The sequence below is a fragment of the Pezoporus wallicus genome, unplaced genomic scaffold (genome assembly GCF_028554395.1).
Source record: "Pezoporus wallicus isolate ANWC-B61680 ecotype Strahan unplaced genomic scaffold, APGP_CSIRO_Pwel_v1 contig_5767, whole genome shotgun sequence".
Taxonomy (NCBI): domain Eukaryota; kingdom Metazoa; phylum Chordata; class Aves; order Psittaciformes; family Psittacidae; genus Pezoporus; species Pezoporus wallicus.
Window position 1 is genome coordinate 7100233 of NW_026640599.1, and position 5954 is coordinate 7106186.

The window sequence follows — 5954 nt, forward strand, 5'->3', positions numbered from 1 at the left end:
TAAACAGCATGAGGTGGTGCTGTTCTGAGTTATTCTTCTCATTTACTTGGTTGGGGTCTAACAGCTAGCATGTGTTCAGACATGATGTGCTGTTACATTCTGGGTGTTTTCATGAAGGTTTTTGTTCCAGGAAAGACAGTAGGGCTTGTTGCAGGAGTTTTGATAGTTGCCTAAGTTTGCTTTCTTTGGTGGCCCATCAGAGACAGCTTTTAAGGTAAAGTGCCTCCCAGGGAACTATTGCAGACATGAGCCAAGATAAGGGGAGGAAGGAATTGCCTGCACACCCTCTGAACACCAGTCTTCCAGGGTGGGATATTTCCATGCATGCAGAGAAACTCCACATTACTTCCGAGGAGATCACATCAAATCTTCATTGCATAGCATAGGAGTGATTCTGGCATGATAAGTGACAAGTGTCACGGAAAAGGATAGTAATACTTGGAGGAAGACGAGCATCTCAACAAACAGAAGAACGTCAGCCTGAGTATTGTTACAGAGATTTTGCCTCCAGTCTGCTGCTGGTCTTCACTGCAGTGCTGAGCTCCTACACCTCCAGCTGATTACTATCCAGGAACTTCAGTCTGCTGGAAAAGAGCAGCTCCCTAATGCCCAGGATAGCAGTTCAAAGCTGTTTGCCTGCCATCCAAATGTAAAACAGCCTCTAAGTTTCAGATATTGGGTTTTCTATTAGCCTCTGGGCATTTTATTCCACTCATTCAAGCAAACAGGTTGTGTCACTGACCTCAGTTAAACCGACAGTGAGGTCTGGCCTGAGTTTACATGTTAAGTGGAAGTGGTGGTATTCATTCATAAGATTTCAACTGCATCTTTCATTCCAGGAATAAGCATAGCCGCAACAGCTACAACATCTTATAAACCAGTATCCTTGCCAACAACATTTCCACCTTATTGCCTTAGGCAAATTGGGCAAATTCACGGACAGCAGTTATATACACAAATGCTAAAGGCAAGTGGCTGGGATGTATGCTCTGGCATCCTAAACACATGAGCTGTGGATGCTGGGGGTAGGAAGGGAAAGTGGGCAGGCTTGTGTGCTCTCCCTGACTGGTACTTCCAGCTGTTGTCACTGTTGGAGGCAACGCTGGGATAGATGAATGGCTGGTCTTGCCCCACTGGTTTTTGTGTATGCTCTTATTTCTTTCCTGCTGGGATGTTCAAGGTGCAGCTGATAGACATGATGCTGCTCTCTACAGCGATACTCAAGACAGCGACAGACTCGTTGCTCCTGTACCTGTGGCAGTATGTGCTCTGCTACTTGCGTGATGCATCTTCTGGTACCAAGGCTGTCTTGCAGAGACAGCAAAGATGAAAGCAGCCATTCTACTCAGCCCTGCCCAGCACTTCAGTGGCTTTGCTGCAGCTCTGTCCAGACAGAGCGCCTACAGCCAAGGCTGCCTCTGGGCTATCAACTGTAGATCAGCACAGCCCAGAAAAGCAGTGCAGAAGTGAGGACTCCATCTGTGCACGCTGAGTGGTGTGACAGTGGCTCCTGAAGGCCCATGGCTGTAGAATAGGTAGTTGTTTTTTTTTTCTGAGGCAAGTGTGTGAGCCATAAATGTGTCATGTGGACAAATGCCTAAAAGAGTTTTCCTGTACTTAAAACCAGGATAAAATCTCAGAATAGGGAAATTGCCAGTCCAGGAAAATACAAGGAGTTTTTCACTGATAGTCTTGTGTCTAACATCACCCTACCATGTCTAGCATCACCCTACCAGTGACGGTATTCTTCCTAAGACATTGTTTCTTGAAAATTTTTCTGTGCTATGACTCCATCTTCAGCAGCCCTTGACTTACCTCTCTAACTAATCTGCCCTCTGATTTCCAGCATTGCTTGCAAAACCAATGAAATATCTAATCATCCAAGGAAGACTCGGCTGCAGATAGTCAAGCCCATCCTGTTTAGCAGCAAGCTGACACTGAGAAATGCGAGCACTTCCATGGTCCTGCTCCCTGTGGGATCTGCTCCTCCCTGGAGACTTTGACCCTTGGCTGAAGAGCTGCTTCCTCTTGCTATTCAATTGTGCAAGCAGGCAAAAGAAGCTCTTGCCCACCTACCTAGAAGTTTCCCTATGTGAACCCAGATTAAAGAAAACCCTCACTTTCCAATCCTTTCTGACATAACCCAATACAGAGTGTGACCAAAGTTGGCAGGTTTCCCACTCCTGCAATTCACTGATCATTCAAGAATTAATTAGGCAATAAAGTAGAGGAGATTCAGCTCATTTGATCTAACAGTTTTGCCAGGGAATGGTGGCTATGGCTCCATCTGATATACATACCTTGTAACTCAAGTACAGATTCCATATAGTCTCCAAAAATACATTAAAACCAGCTGTGAAATACAGTGCTGCCATAAACTAAATTAAAGAGAAAACTCTTTTGAAACCTTAGCCTAGAAAAGCATTAAGAGATCATCAGGTCTGCTTTAAGTAAGACCATTTATGTGAACTGTCAGAAGTATAAGCTATATATAATCAGAAGCATAAGCTGTACATAATCAGAAGTCAAGAAGCTATGACAGTCAGAGGGATCTCTAAGCTGCCCATGTCTTGATGGGAACAAACCCAGAAATGCCAACTGTCCAACAGCAGAATGAGCTCTAAGATGGTTCGGAGAACAAATTTAAAAGTTCATTCAACTTGTTGGAGCAATTCCCTGTTCCCACTGTAGTAATTCCTTGCAAGTGCAATACTCCTGCAACAAAGGGTGTTCAGAGATTGTCTTTTCCAGAATAAGGCAGTCTCTCAGTAGTGAAAATTGTTGCTGCACTGTTAATCACAGCAGCTAAAAGACTAGTTGTCTTTTCAACACTATCCAATTCCTACCACTGGAATAGCTTTGTGCCCACCAATGCAGAGATTTCCTCTTATTTTATCAGTACAGAGTCAGGCCTACAAGTAGATATAGGCTGCCAATCTCTGAGAAACGTTCTCCCTGCACTGGAGATATCTACCACATTTGGAGAGCTGAGATATACAGACCAAGATGCCACTTTCTTTTGTTTTCCCCCAAGCAGCTTCTCACAGATGCAGGCATTTCTACCTCCTGCTGCATCCTAAACCCCTGCTGTTTTTCACATGTTTGCTTCCATTTGACATATCTGCCAGGTAGCACATTCCAGAGGTGGGGTTTTTCATCCTACCTCTGGGAGGCAGGACTGGGGGGAGGACAGCCAGCAATCTTTCAATGCCTAAGCTAATAGTTTTGCAAATAATATATTTGTACTGTTATTTTGCAAATAATACTTCTGTAAATCAATACCCTTGAAAATTCCTCTGCAAAGTGACAAGAGCTGGGTAGACTGGAGACCAGTAAATAGAGATGCTGATCAATGTTACACATCCCACAAGTACAGCAATTTACCTTGATTATGCAGCTCTTAATTTCTTCCTTGGCAACAGTGGCATGGCATGATTTATTATATTTGGAAAGACTTCATGGTCTCAAGAATGAACTGTGCACCCATAGAAGAGACTCCAAGATGTTTGAAGATATTCAGTATAAAGGATGGATGACATTTTAGGGCTGAGATGAAACAACAACATACAGTTATTATATGGCTTATATTTCCATGTTGTTCAGCTTCTGTGTGAGACTACAGGGAAATGTTAACAAATTAATTGCATCCATTGCTAAAAGGGATCATAAGAACTGTTCTCAATTGTCTGCTTTATACAGATATTGTGTGTAGAAGTTTGTGTTGTTTACTACCAGCTATTGTCTGTATTACCATAGCACTTATAAGACTCAGAGATAGAGCTGACTTCAGTGCAGGGGTGCCATGAATGCACTAAAAAAGACAGTCACAGTCCTCAAAACCACTCTGAGATGTAAATCCTTGAACATTTCTTAAAGTAAAAATCAACATAACTCAGCTGTTCTCATGTCTTTCAAATTTTCAACTTTCTAGGTGAAACTACAACTCAAAAGCTTTTTGTTACTGTCCTTTCAAGTTTTATCTACATGCCACTAGATTTAGTTAAGCCTAAAACTGAATATGTATCTTCTTATTTCAACTCGAATTGCATTATTGGCATGATAATGTTACCTTGATATCACTGAAACATGGTCTACATTGGCTATATTGGAATCTGTGTCCTTCTAACTACCCTACAACTAGATAAGCTTCAAGGGCAGGAATTTTTCCAGAGGATCTTGAATGCAGACAGCAGATATACAGATAATATCCCAGTGAGGTATAAAGCAAACCAAATATGCTATTTCGGACTATGAGGTAGCTTTGTCAAGTTGGAACACACAATGTAATCAGTATTAAAAAAAAAAAAAAAGTAAATGAAGCAGATTTTGTAGTCAAGAGACAACCCTACTGTAAAGGTCCTACTCTTTCTTTAGCTACGCAGTGTGAGTATTCAGGTTTTGAGTACAGTACCTCTCTGTGGCTGCACAGGTCACTGCTGCTAATGGAACTGGGTCAGTGTTTCATGTCTAGAGTGGTTTTCAATCTTGCAATCCAAAAACACATGGAAGTCTGTTGGCTGCCTTCAAGTGGAAGAGAAATATCAGTAGACTCCACCCAGCTCCCTGGTGGTTTTTAAATCCATTGGAAAATGTTCTGGGAGCCCTGTGTCTCCTCTTCTTCTCCTAGGCAACATAAAGCCAAGCCTTCCTGATAGAAGTATGCCTATCAACGAGAAGAGCCAGAAGGAGGATATAAGGAACTACAGGCCTGTCAGTATGATCTCAGTGCTGTGGAAGGTTTTAAGAGCAGATCATTTTGATCATTGTGCCATTACACAGCACACACAGGACAATCAGGTGATAAGGCCCAGTCACCATGAATTTATAAAAGGCAGGTCCTGATTAACTAACCTGATCTCCTTCTAGGAAAAGATAGCTCACTTAGTGGATGAGGGAAAGTCTGTGGATGTTGCCTACCTAGACTTTAGTAAAGCCTTTGACATTATTTCCCACAGCATTCTCCTGGAGAAACTGGCTGCTCATGGCTTGGATGGGTGTAGGCTTCACTGAATAAAAAACTGACTGGATGATCAGGGCCAAAAAGAGGTGGTGAATGGAATTAGATCTAGTTGGCAGCCAGTCACAAGTAGTGTTCCCCAGGGCTCACTACTGTGGCCAGTTCTGTTTAGTATCATTATCCATGATCTGGACGAGAGGATAGAGTGCACTCTTCAGCAAGTTTTCAGACGACACTCAAGCTGGATGGGAGTGTCAGTCTGCTTGAGGGTAAGAAGGCTCTACAGAGGGATCAGGACAGGCTGGATTGATGGTCTGTGGCCAATGGTATGAGTTTCAACAAGGCTCAATGCCAGGTACTGCACTAGGGTCACAACAACCCCATGCAATGTTACAGGCTTGGGCAAGAGTGGCTGGAAAGCTGCTCAGGGGAAAAGGACTTGGGGATATTGGACAACAGCCAGCTGAATATGAACCAGTTTGTGCCCAAGTGGCAAAGAAGGCCAACAGCATCCTGGACTGCGGCCAGAACTAGTGTGGCCAGAGGAACTAGGGAAGTGATCACCCTCCTGTACTCAGCTCTGGTGAGACCTAACCTTGAAAACTGTACAGTTTTGGGCACCTCACTAAAATAAATATATTGCTGTGTTGGAGCGTGTCCAGAGAAGGGCAACAAAGCTGGTGAAAGATCTCTAGCACAAGTCTCATGAGGAGTGTCTGAAGGAACTGGGGTTCTTCAGCCTGGAAAAAAGGAGTCTCAGGGGAGACCTTGTCAATCTATACAACTACCTGATAGGAGATTGTAGCGAGGTGGGTGTCAGTCTCTTTTCCCAAGTAACAAGCAAGGAAGGCCTCAAGTTGCACCAGGGGTGCTTTAGATTGGATATTAGGAAAAATGTTTCTACTGAAAGAGTTGTCAAGCATCAGAACAGGATGACCAGGGAAGTGGGCACCATCTCTGGAGGTATTTAAAAGATGTGTGGATGTGACACTTAGGG